The sequence below is a fragment of the Stegostoma tigrinum genome, chromosome 29 (genome assembly GCF_030684315.1).
Source record: "Stegostoma tigrinum isolate sSteTig4 chromosome 29, sSteTig4.hap1, whole genome shotgun sequence".
NCBI lineage: Eukaryota > Metazoa > Chordata > Chondrichthyes > Orectolobiformes > Stegostomatidae > Stegostoma > Stegostoma tigrinum.
The window spans coordinates 11,336,675-11,350,355 of NC_081382.1; the positions used below are offsets into that span (position 1 = coordinate 11,336,675).

General features: G+C 41.5%; 1 long non-coding RNA gene across 1 annotated transcript in view; it reads left to right on the forward strand.

Moving 5' to 3' along the window:
* Positions 1 to 387: 387 nt before the first annotated feature.
* Positions 388 to 13,681, forward strand: part of LOC125465292 (uncharacterized) — a 47,192-nt gene continuing 33,898 nt past the window's right edge. The window contains exon 1 of the long non-coding RNA XR_007250216.2: positions 388 to 472. This is a non-coding gene — a long non-coding RNA (uncharacterized LOC125465292). The remainder of the gene's footprint in view (positions 473 to 13,681) is intronic.

The following is a 13,681-nucleotide window of genomic DNA, read 5'->3' on the forward strand; positions in this document are numbered from 1 at the left end:
TCTGAAAGAATGACTGTCAGTTTTGAAAGGGAATCGGGTAAAAACTTCAAAAGGCAAAAAAAAAAGTAGAGGCACAGAGAAGAGACAGGACATGCGATAAGTTGGAAGGAGTCATCACAGACAGTATGGGTGAATTGGGATTTGTACTTTTGATTCCAGCCCTTGTAGATTTTAAGGGCCCTCATCATTACAATGTAGGCTAGTTCTTAAAATTCTGCCTGTAGAAAGATGTGTGTCTCGCACATCAGCTAACTTGGTTTAAAACCATCAGTTTCACTATTGATCAAGACAAACTCAGGTGTTCTGTGAGATCAGCGATTGGGAGGGTGTTTGTTCTGTTGACTGCAGTTGTTAATTAACAGGTTGTCATAGAAACATGTGTCCCATGTGAGAACTCCTCCATTAATAGCATTTCAGCAACAGGGGCACGAAAAAAGCAAAAACAGAGTTCCAACTTCAGCTGACTTCATCGGTAAGTTCATTGTGGGCCCCTACCCTCACACCTAACCAGAATAGTTTGCTAAATTTGCATGGAAAATGACATTTTTAGCCATTCTGGGCTTGTCAGCTATTCGATATACTTGTGTTTGTTACTGTATTTGAAATCCGAGCTACAAATAATGAGATGTTTATCAAAGTTGATGCATGTCGTGTATCTCTACAGGTTGAAACTGCTGCATTTGACAAATGGCTAATAAATATTGCTGACATGACACAGTTGTCAGCAGCTATTGCAAATCCAAAGTGCTCTTCTTAGAATAACAATTGGGTCCTTATTTCTCTAACTCTCAATGAATCAAGTGCATAAGCTTTTAGTTTCATATCCAGTTTGCATATCTATTTCAAAGTATAGTGAGAATCAAGGCAACTTGTGACCAAAATCTTAGAGGATTGGCTGGGATAACACATTTAATAAGAGCAGTTTTTTTTTTCCGTTTGTGGAATCTGTGCTTGATTTTCAGGTTGAAGTTAATGAGGTGTCTGTGCTTCCCTGAAACTTCTGAATAAAATGCCTCTGGGGAAACATCATCAATGTAACTAGTTGCTGAGGCTGATGGGTAAAAATGCAAAAAATTCAGCATTGAACTGTTTCCCGCAGAAATGCAAATTAGGTTTTCTGCACCTAATTTTCGGGCATATGCTTGAGATTCAAAATCAAAAGTAAGAAAGCGCTTCCCTCAAAGGGATTCAAAATGGGACCAAAGTTAGAGAAAGGAATTTGTGTCATTAAAGCACTTTTTTTGGAAGCAGTGCGGTTTTGTTTATGCATTGGAATGTTGATGGGCTGCCAACTATACTGGCTGTCGCATGGTTATTTGTTCATCATGAAATGTTCATCAGGATTTTGATCCAGAATTGGAATATTTTAGAAGTGAAACTAATGTACCTGATGTCATGACAATACTGCTTGTGAAACTGTCCAGATTAAACTGTTTAATCATGTGCAAATAAGAGGGAGTTAGAAAATAAAGTTACAATATAAGATTTGTTAAATTGTTATGATTTGGAACGGTCTCTAATTTAGTGTAAAATGAAATGAGTCATAAGACCTGCACTGACTTTTGCCTGACAACACATCTTGGTGAAGTGGCTATTATATGCGATAGGAAAACTGAGCTAGTTTTGCTGGGAAAAAGATGTAAACCATTCTCACTTGTAGAAAATTGACAAGCTGTTCTCTGTGTTTATGATGTTTGGATTGCATTTTCCATTGTGCCAGAAAGATGTTGAGAATGTCAGGTTGTGAACAGTTATGCTTTCAACTGCCCATTCACTTCTGAGATGAAAGAGGTTTTCAAGCTCAAGGATAGCACATTTGTATTTCTACCTAAATACAAGTCCCATGTAATTCTTGTTGCCAAGGAGATGGGAATTGAATTGGGAACTGTTTCTATGCTATTCCCAATAACTCTCAGACTGATCAGTCTGGCAGAATGTGGCAAAGAGAGAGTAGCTAACAGCCAAAATTCTTGCAGTAATGCAAATTAGGGGCTGACACTATGCTTTAAAAAGCAAAGTTCCTGAGAATTTGAAACAAAGTTGCAAGTTTCACCAAGTTTATATTAGGGAAAGAATCGCCAGAACAAAATCTCCCTTTGGAAGCTAGATTGCAGTCAAAGCTAATCAGGCTTGTTTACTTCTATCCATTGTGGAGTTGAGAAACATTCGCAATTAGGGCCGTAAAAATTGAATAACTACTTAATGAGATTGTAAAGTGGGATTTTCTGGCTATGTTAGACATAAAAGGGGTTAAATTACAATTTGCTTTCAGAAATACTGTATACTCGGTGGTGGTTTTAGTATGGTCATTACAGTATCAGTTTTAAAAATCTGAAATAATGCATTGTATCATTGTTAGCGATTGTAATGAGGCCTGCCAGGTGGACCCCACCGAGTGTGAGTTTGCTGATTGGGGCTGTTAAACTGGTTCAATTCGGGAGCCCTGGCTAACAGGTATAAACATGAGAGTCGGGGTTTCTGTTCATTCTGAGAGAGTTGGGTCAGTGAGGGCCTACCACATATAAATAAAGGGGGGAATCTTGGTAATGTGATCCCAGTGTCTGTGGACTCAATTCAGTGGTGACAAGAGGAAAGCATGCTTTGAAAGAAATCCACTTGCAACAGTCGTCTTTGCCTTGAGGTAAGCATTTCTGGTTCCGTGCTGTTATTTGGGAATCTTGATTTGTTCAATCCTGCTGTTGAAGATTCAGCCTAGTATATGGAAAGGATATGTTAATTTTTCTGTGTAAATGACATTGGAGCAGATGGAAAACAATGAGTAATTCTCCTGACAGCTTGTGAGCTCGCAGCTTTTTTTGGTTATTAGGAGCTTAACTTTCCCTGAGGCATCAGATAATAAAAAACCTTTCAAGAGTTGGTGGATTTAGTTATGGAATATTATGACTCCAAGTTTCCCCTAATTCTGAGATGCTTGGCAGTTCAAGAACCAAGGGAGTTGATAGTGGAATTTTTGTCTCGGTTAAGGTGACGGGAAGAGACTGGAATGTGACTTTGGTTTCACCCTGAATGAGATGGAGAGATCATTTGGTGTGTGGGATTAATGATATAGCTGTACAAAAGTGCCTGTTGGCTGAAGCCCAACTGGATTTCAAACGGGCACTACAACTTGTTTTATCATTAGGAAATGCAGCTAGTGGAGCATATGAGTTGCAGGCTATAGAAGTGGGCACCTTTAGCAGTCCAGTTGAGCTTGGGGAAAACCACCTGAGAGAAGGCAATTACGCAGCCTCCCTCCAAGATATATTCTGAACAGTGGGATTGTAGGTCAGCCTACTGCAAAACCTCAAAACAGTGCCAAGCCTTGTCCAGCTCTTAAAATGTCCTTCAGGATCACAGCTGGCCATTGTAGTTGCTGCTGGTATCTCACTCAAGGAGTCCCACTAGACCTAAATGGAGTAAGAGAATTCCTTAGGCTAGTGTCCAGAAGACTGCACACCCTGGAAAGTCCACCTAAATCTAGTTTGGAACATTTAAATTGCTGAGCAACATCCAAATCAGAACCAATCAAAATAAACTTCTGATTAAATGGTCACCTGGTTCTCATGAATATTGATACCAACATGGCCGATTCAGGAATGGCAGGACCAGTCTTTCGTAAAATTTGCTCTGGAATCCAATTCTCATGTTTGTACAAGACCTTGGCTAACCTGGGAATGCATGTCAGGGAATTTTACAGATTTTGGGTACAGCTTTGGTTCAGGCCTCTTATGAAAAGTAGGTAGTTCAGTTACTGCTGATTTTGGTAAAAAGGCTCAGGCCAAAGCTTGATGAGGTGAAATTAGTTGAGAAAGATTCACCTAGACTGACTCAACATTTTTTAAATAGAAAATAACTGCCTAAGTGAAGTCATAATTAAATACCAAAAGTTTTTCAGGAAGGCCGAGGGACTATCAAAGCAGCCAACACCACCTTGATGTTGACCAAGAAACAATCCCAGCAACAAGGCCCACCCATTGCCATTTGCTCTGGGGGCAAAAGTAGAAGCAGAAATCAGAAGGCTAGAAAGCAAAGGAATCATCAAACCATTCCAGTTTGCGGAATAGACAGCATTGGCTGTATCGATTGTGAAGCCTGGGGGGGTTGGTTTGTGAGGATTTTAAACAGATGATAAACCGCTTTTCAAGCTGGATAAATACTCAATTTCTGAGATTATTTATATGCAAAACTGGCAGTAGAGCTGCCCTTCATGAAGATGGACATGAGTCATGCATACTTGCAATTACAGTTGAACGATGATTCCCAGAAGTACGCTACAACTAATGCCCAAAAGGATTTTACCCAATATACAAGGCTGCCATTTGGTGTATTGACAGCCTGTGCAATTTTTAAATGGATGATAGAGAACATTTTAGAAGGTCTATGCCAGATCACCATTTACCTAGATGACATGCTAATAACACAGTACATCAATAAGGAGCACCAGGGGAACTTGGACAAAGTCTTTAGATGTTTCTTTCAGGAAGGTGAACACCTTCAAGAAAAATGTGTATTTTGAGACACCCTAAGTAACTGATTTGGTCTGCAAGTTGACAAAACTTGGCTGCACCCATTGGGAGATAAAGTGAGGGCAATCAAAAGGTGCTCCTGCTCTTACATTGTTAGTGCAAATCAAATCTTTCTTTGGGCTAGTGAATTATTATGGAAAGTTTATACATAATCTGAACTCCATCCTGGCACCTTTGCATCAACTTTTAAAGGGTCAGCCTTGGAAATGGCCATATAGCCAATCCATAGCTTTCAGTAAAGTGAAGAAGCAGCTATCATCCTTGAAGATGTTGGCATACTATGATTCCAAGTGAAATCTGGTATTGACATATAATGCTTCCCTCTACAGCATTAGGGTAGTATTAGCTCACAGACAGACCAACAGAGGAATGCCCAATAGCATACGCATCTCGGACATTGTCCAATGCAAGGCATGAACATGCCCAGGCACAGAAGGAAGGTTTGGTCGTATCTGGAGTCAAGGAAGTTCCTCCAATTTCTCTATGGATGTAAACTTGTAATAATAACGGAACACAAACAGCTGCTAGGTCTACTGAGAGGACAAGGCAGTGCGACCCATGGCTTCAGGCCGAAATCAACAGTAGGGTCTAATACTAAGTGTGTTTAACTACAAGTTGGAACATTGACTGGGAGGTCAAATAGTGAATGTGGATAAATTGAATGCCTCCTGTTGGTAGATACATACCCAGTGGCACTGCCACTGGAAGAATCTGTAATGGTTTTAAATTTTCTGGACACACTTGAAGGCATTGCTGACAAAACAGACTTTGGACTCAGAGGTCTGGTCCTGGAAAACCTGAAACAGATGGTGGTGATGGGGAAACCAAAGGGCCATTGCAACCAAAATTAAAAGCTTTGGATCAGGAGAGACCAGATCACATTAGAGATGGCATATCATTACGGGGAGCAAGAGTGATTGTCCTGAGCAAAGGTTGCTGCCAGTTCCTGGCTGAACTGCACTCGGGTCATCCAGGGGTTTCCAAAATGAAGATATTGTTCAGATGTTATGCCTGGTGGCCAGGATTGAATGCAGACATAGTGCATTGGTGAGGCAGTGTGCAGAGTGACAGCAAGGACAAAAATTACTACCAGCAGCTCCCCTACATTCATTGGAACTGCCAGGTAAACCCTGGTCTAAATTGTGTGTCCACTATGGCAGCTCTTTCATGAGCTCAATATTCTTGGTCATTGTGAACACTCACTCAAAGGAGCTAGACTTGCAGAGAGTTCATTCATCAAGCATGGGAACAATATTAGAAAAACCGTGTGCGTCTTTCACAATGCAAGGACACTTAGAAATGTTGGTCACTCATAATGGGCCATCATTTATCAGCAGGGAATTTGGGTGTTTCCTAAGATTGAATGTCAAATGCCATCTAAGGACAGCTTTATATCATCTATCATCCAATGGTCTGGTTGAAAGAGCAGACCAAACATTGAAGGCAGGCTTAAAGAAATAGCTCACAGCTTTGCTAGATACCAAACTGTCCCAGTTCTGATACGATTATAAACCTATCCCCCATGCAACAACAGAGATAGCCCTGGCAGCTTTGATAACTGGGAGAAGACTCCACGCCAATTTAAATTTGATCTTCCCAGATCTGGGAGGGAGGTGTGAAACAGCGTCAGGCACACCAGTGCTGGACACAGTACTCCTCGAAGTGAGAGAAAGGCTTTACTTCAGGAAATGAGGTTTGGTGTCGGAATGAGTCATGGTTAATGTGAGGTCAGCTCCAATGACATGTAACATTCAGGTAGGTGAGGTGATCCTAAAAAAGGCATGGACAACATAAAAGCTGCCAACTTACAAACGAGATGTGAGTAAAACATGCCTAGCTCTTTGGAACGGTTGGAAAGACTGCCGGAACCCCTGGATTCTCCCTCTCTGTCAAATGTTGAAGAGATAACAGAATATGAGATCGACACAGTGGGTATAAACAGGAGTGTCAGGGGTTCTACTCACTGAGCTGTGTCAGTGTCAAGGACTTTCCACATGTGAATAAAGGGTGACTCGGTGACAGGATTCCAGCCTCTGAAGGTATTTCATCATTCTTTTTGTTAGATTCAAGTTTCTGTCTTTTAAAATTATTGGTATGTACAGGATGGTCTGATCTGTTCCAATTGAGCATGTTCAGGATTTACTGTGAAATTACATTGGCAGTACAAACATTCCATTTCTGTAGCTTATTACAAATGCCTAATGGATTCAATTTGCCTACACAGGAAGTTACTGCAATAGTTATTAAGAAGCAATTTTATTTATCTAGTTATTCTTTAATTGCTGGTTGCAAGAACGTACTGTTCATAAATTGCTGACACTTGACACACATTAGAGCAATAACTGTACTTTACTAATATAGCTTATTGGCTGTAAAGTGCTTTGAGACATCTGCGATTATCATAACTGCCCATAAGTGCAAGTTTTCATTTACAAAATAAACGCATGAGCAAAGTGCTTTGTAAGTTTGCATTTTTAAGGCATACTAACAATATAATGAACAGTTAAAGACAGAAATCAGAAATGTCCCTAGGTCAGGAAGTAAAGACATCTGGTTATTTTGACATTTTCCAAGAATGTTTTAGAAAGGTTGAAGGTAAGAATTTGTATGAAATCACAAATGAAGTTGTAGAATAGATGACTGTTAATGTTGAACAAATCATTCCAGGGGAAAGAACTGTTGGGCATGAGTTTTTTTTGTTTAATATTTTATAAACCTGGACTTGAAGCATAGATTTAAAAAGAAACCGGAGGAAAGATGTGTGAGATGAGTAATTCCTCAATGCATTAATTGAACTTGCAGAAATAAACTTAGATTTTAAAAGACTATTCTTGGGAGCACTAAACATGCCTCATCAGTTATTAGGAATCTACATTTGCTATCAAGGCTGTGAAAATTTGTTAGTGGTGGTAATGTGAATGTTCTCTGTAATTGAACCTAATATTACATCGGAGACTATCCTGTTTCTCAGATGTAATGTAACTAGCTGTTACGTCATATGTAGTGAACCAATTTACTGTTGGCCAAGATTGATCCCACTTTCTACCCAAACTGTTGTGTGACCATTCTTCTGACTTGATACCAGTAGCTGAGATGACGTCTGACAAGACAGATTGATGGCAGTGAATCTACCCACGACCGCTCAGATGGAAACCACAATGCCACTCAAGATTCAAATATTGTAGATGTGTGTCAGGCGCCAATCACTTATGACTTTGCCATAAATAGGCTTTTGTATTTTAGATTCTTTATTTAAGGCCTTCTATTGCAATAATAAATACAAATACTTTTGATATAGTTCTCATCGGTCACAGGGAATCAGATGATTATAATTCTGATGTGCAGCTTTTATACCTATGCCATAAAATGATAGTTTCAGCTCAAAAGAATTGTGTTTTTAAAGAAGAAATCCTCTGAGTAAACTGTTAGTTGACAAACAGGCAGTCTAATTCATAATGGTCTTGCAGTTTTGTGTTTTCGATCCAATGTATACTTGTCAATCATATTTTCTAAACAATAAAATGTGTTCTTAATTGAGAAAACTATATGCTTATAATGTTGAATGGGAAGCTGGAAATGCTTATCTGACTTTTCTAACTGCCACTGCATTCTGAGTGTAATGCCGTGGGACTACCACATCAAATTTCAGAGCAGCACAGTGGTTCAGTGCTTAGCAATGCTGCCTCACAGCACCAGGGACCTGGGTTTGATTCCACCCTCTGGCAACTGTCTAAGAGTTTGCACATTCTCGGATGTGTCTGCGTGAGTCTCATCCAGGTTCTCCAGTTTCCTCCCACAATCACAGATGTGCAGATGAGGTGGATTAGACATTCTAAATCATCCATACTGTCCAGGGATGTGTAGGCTAAGTGGTTTAGACATGGGAAATGCAGCATTAAAGGATATGGTAGGAGGGGTGTGTCTGGGTGGGATGACCTTCAGAGGATCCTTGTGGACTCGATGGGCTAAATGGCAAGCTTCCACACTATAACAATTGAAATCCTGTTGCAGTTGATGCCATTAACAGGTTTAAGATTCATTTCCTGAAATACACACCATAACCAAAATTCTTGGAATAACTATCAGGTTCAGGGCAATGTTCATTTAGAAGGTTACCCTGTTTTGGTGAAATTGGCTGTGATCAAGCAAAATTTGCTTGAATTTACAGTTGCAGCTAAAGGCAATATGTAACAGATGGGTTCACTGTGACCAGATTATGGGTCAATGATGTTCAAATTAATCCAAGGATCACTGAGCCCAACAATCTTGTCCTGTTTGCCATTTGTATTTCTTACTCACCTGGTTTACTTGCATTGTGTTTGTTGTTTGAACAAAGTTTTTTTTCGTATTTTTGCCCCATTGCTGGAAAATCTTTTGAGTTCATGCAAATGAAGGTGAATTTTAATTTATGCATTCTGGTTATATTCTCCCAAATGAGACAGACACGTAATTGAATGGTGAGCGTGTCACTCCTTGCTTAATACCATATCAAATTATAAGCATGGGTTACCTATGTTGCCACCTCATTAATGTTCACAGCTGAAATAAACATATACTGCAGCAATTCAATGAAAATGAATCCCATTAGGGATCTCACTTTCTGGTGATTCACAAAACAACTCTAAAAGAAAGATCCTCATCAGAATTCCTGTCCATTCCACCCAGTTTAAAAGAACTTATGTTGCTTCAATACACTACCCAATTTTGTTTTCAATGGAGCCAGATTTATTTTTCTTTGCTTCCTTTATGTGGAAGTTTAATCCAAGAGTTGATCATTCTTTAAGTGTAAACATACTTTAGGATAGATAACAAAGTTATGCTTGCAAGTTTCAATGTGTGACAAATTCTGATTTCACCACTGAACTGTTTCAATTTGCTTTTTCATCATATAGGTTTATACACATCTACAAGAGCAGACACATGGACCCATCTTTTGAGGCTCAACAATATATATTGCAGTTCAAAAAAAAACTATAGACCTGAAGATGAATTGGCCTTGGGAATAATGTGTCCACTGTCTTTTCTACTTTTGTCTGCTGCACTCAAATCTCACACGTTTATGCAATTTTCAACTGGTTAGCTGACTACAGTGGTGGATTCCATTTTACTTTATAATTTTTAGTGCTGTACATTCATAAGAATCAAATCCACAAAAGAAGTCTCTGAAATCTCCTTTGACATTGTCCCCAGCTATTTATGGCGTATGCATTTTTTTTCTACTTTCCATCATGAAACACGTGCCAGTCATCTGCAGTGAATTCTTATTTCTATTGCCCTATCCTTTTGTCAAGGAGAGCTAACCATAGAATCTTTACATCCAATTGAATAGTCTTCCACATGATTCTGAAATGTGCGATCAATAATGCAGGCTTTCCATGATCCCTTACTTATGTGCAAACCTAGCTATACTTCATATCTTGTAACAGGGCTTGAACCCAGAACCTTCTTTTGCTCAAATGAGTTTGCTTTCAAGATAAAAGAAAAGGCATTCTAGTTAAAATGTTTTACTACTAAGTCAGACAGTGATATTAAAATCTGCTTTTATCATTTTTTTCTATAACCTCAAATTAATGCTGGTGCAACATATTTATCTATAAATATTGTGTGGCCAAGAAGTGAATTGCAAGATGGAGGTGAAGTAGGACACTCCAGCCACAGCTTGTCCATTTCACCCATTCTTTTTCTTTTCCTTATTTTTTTCTTCCTGTCAGTGCTTTTTTTATCTCTTCAACTCCCAACCCCTGGCAAGTGAGGACACCCAGCATCCGACAAGCAATGATTCCCAGCCTCCAGCGGCCTCGAATAGCAGCCTCCCAGCCTGAAGCAGTGGCCTTCTGCAAAGGCCTCCTAGCGTTGGCATAGAAATCTCCTGGCACTGTATGCAAACCCTCAACCTGATGCAATAGGCTCCCAGCCTGGCGCAGTGGACTCCTTCAGTAGTGGCTTCGCCATGGCACCGTGACTTCCTGGTCTTCTTCAGCAGCCTGCCAGTATGGCATGACACCGGAGTAGTGGGGAACCAGGCCCCAGTGTGGATTAGAAGCTGGGCGCCAGCATGGCCCTTCCTATTTAGCAAACTTCAGACCACCTTCCATAGACTTCAGCTTTAATATACACATTGTGTTCAACAACAAATCCTATTCTTCTGTTAAAATAGTGCCCATCTGTTCCATAAGATAATGGATATAGATGGGTTAACTTGAGCAAAGTTGATGCTCTGCCCACTTTGATGGGTGCAGCATTGGGCAGTCTTATGGAGTTCTGGGTGATCATAGCTAGAGCCAATCATGTCTTTACTCCACACGTTTCCATCAGTAAATTAACCAATATGTACAATGTAATCAACCTTGTCTTGTTACTTAAGATGCATGCCTATTTCTGTTTGAGACTTATTTGTGGTTTATATATTACTGCAAACTACTAGAAAACCCCTCAACTAACATAGGATGCAGAATTGATGTTGGCATTCCACCTGAGCTATGCAGGCCTTACAACAACAGGCCCTCTCAAGGAGCTGGAGCAGTGCCACCAATGCTGCCTGCAAGATTCTGTAAACCCACTGGGACGATAGACACTTCCAACACTAGTGTACTCGACCAGGCCAACATCCCCAGCATCGAAACACTGACCAGCCTTGATCAACTATAATGGGATGGGCATGTCATCCACATGACTAATGCAATACCCCTCAAGCAGATGCTCCCCTCCCAGCTCCAAAATGGCAGGCAAGTCCCAGGTGGACAGAGAAAGCGCTTCAGTGCTGCCCTCAAGGCGTCACCAGCAAAAGTGTGGCTTTCCCACAGGCACTTGGGAATCACTGCCCCAAGACCGCCCAAAGTAGTGGAGGAGCATCCGTGAAGGTACCTCACACCTCGAAACCAGGCAAAAACTTCAAAAGGATTGCACTACTGGTGTGAGTGATAATGGGAACTGCAGATGCTGGAGAATCCAAGATAACGAAATGTGAGGCTGGATGAACACAGCAGGCCCAGCAACCTTCCCCTGCAACCGCAGGAAATGCTACACTTGCCCCCACAACTCCTCCCTCACCCCTATCCCAGGCCCCAGGATGACTTTCCACATTAAACAGAGGTTCACCTGCACATCTGCCACTGTGGTATACTGCATCCACTGTACCCAGTGTGGCTTCCTCTACATTGGGGAAACCAAGTGGAGGCTTGGGGACCGCTTTGCACAACACCTCCGCTCGGTTCGCAATAAACAACTGCACATCCCAGTCGCAAAACATTTCCACTCTCCCTCCCATTCTTTAGATGAGATGTCCATCATGGGCCTCCTGCAGTGCCACAATGATGCCACCCAAAGGTTGCAGGAACAGCAACTCATATTCCGCTTGGGAACCCTGCAGCCCAATGGTATCAATGTGGACTTCACCAGCTTCAAAATCTCCCCTTCCCCCACCGCAGCCCAAAACCAGCCCAGTTCGTCCCCTCCCCCCACTGCACCACACAACCAACCCAGCTCTTCCCCACCCCACCCACTGCATCCCAAAACCAGTCCAACCTGTCTCCGCCTCCCTAACCTGTTCTTCCTCTCACCCATCCCTTCCTCCCACCCCAAGCCGCATCTTCATCTCCTACCTACTAACCTCATCCCACCTCCTTGACCTGTCCGTCTTCCCTGGACTGACCTATCCCCTCCCTACCTCCCCACTTATACTCTCCTCTCTACCTGTCTTCTTTTCTCTCCATCTTCGGTCTGCCTCCCCCTCTCTCCCTATTTATTCCAGAACCCTCACCCCATCCACCTCTCTGATGAAGGGTCTAGGCCCGAAACATCAGCTTTTGTGCTCTTGAGATGCTGCTGGGCCTGCTGTGTTCATCCAGCCTCACATTTCACTACTGGTGTGAGTTGGGACAGGAGTAGCAGGGTTAAATTACCTCAAACTGATGGAGGATATATCATGGGAGACGAGCCCACCAGTGTACATGAATCGCCGAACCCGAAGATAATAAAGGCATGTACGAGGCAAATGAGCTGAGGCACAGGTGAAGCTGGGCAAAGTTCCCTATCTGGAAATAAGTATTGTTAATGATGTGGTGAAAACACAGAGGGGACAAATATAACACAAAAGTTGTGAATAAGAGTATCACCAGATTTCAGGGAATTAAGCCCGCCCATTTTGATCAGAAGGACAAAATAATATCTTTTGTACCTAATCGACTATAGAGAAAAAAGAAGGCTGCAGACAATGGTGGAATGGTGGCTCAGTACTGAGCACTGCTGCTTCACAGTGCCAAGGTCTTGGGTTTGATCCCAGCCATGAACAACTGTGTGTGGCGTTTGCATGTTCTCCCTGTGATCTACACGGGTTTCTTCCCACAGCCAAAGATGTGCAGGAAAGGTGGACTGGCCATGCTAAATTGTTCAGTAATGTGCAGGCTAGCAGGATCAGCAGTGGTAAATGTGGAATTACAGGAATTGAGTGTGGGGTTGAAGGGGTGCTGGTTCTGGGTGGGATGCTCCACAGAAGGTGCAGGCTCAAATGGGACAAGTTGTTTTTATCTGCACTAAAAAGATATTCCATAAGACACTAAATGACATGCAGTCTATTTACACTTTGGACTAAATTCAAATTTGGTTCAGTTTACAGTGATGAAACACTGATCCCTGAAAAACCCTGTATCAAACACATTTGGAAAGTCTCAAAACATCAGATCTGCAGTAGTACACTGACATTTTTTTGTTTCTAGTAGGAAATCGAAGTCAGACACAGAGGTAGGTGATGCAGTAAATACAAGAGACCACATTGATGGGGAGAGAGGTGCATCTGAGAGATGGATTAGGACAGCTATCTGGGAAAAGCAAAAAGAGAGATTTTTGCATTGCCCCTAAACCATACCAGGTCTGGTCAAAAATGTCTCAATCTTGATAGCAAGTCCTCAACTAGAACATAAATGCTTGTTTTCCCATCAGCTTTTCAGTCTTTAAGGATAGCAAAAATCACCAAAAACAATGCATGCCATGAGAGTGGCAATACCAGACTTCAAGATACAAATGGCATCTGTGCTCCCTATAGACACATGTTGACATAAATAGTGTTACACAACAGATGGATAAAGCTCCAAACCACAGGGCTTGGCTGCTGCCAGGATTTTGCAGCAGAGGACGAATAATATAAATAATCTGAATCA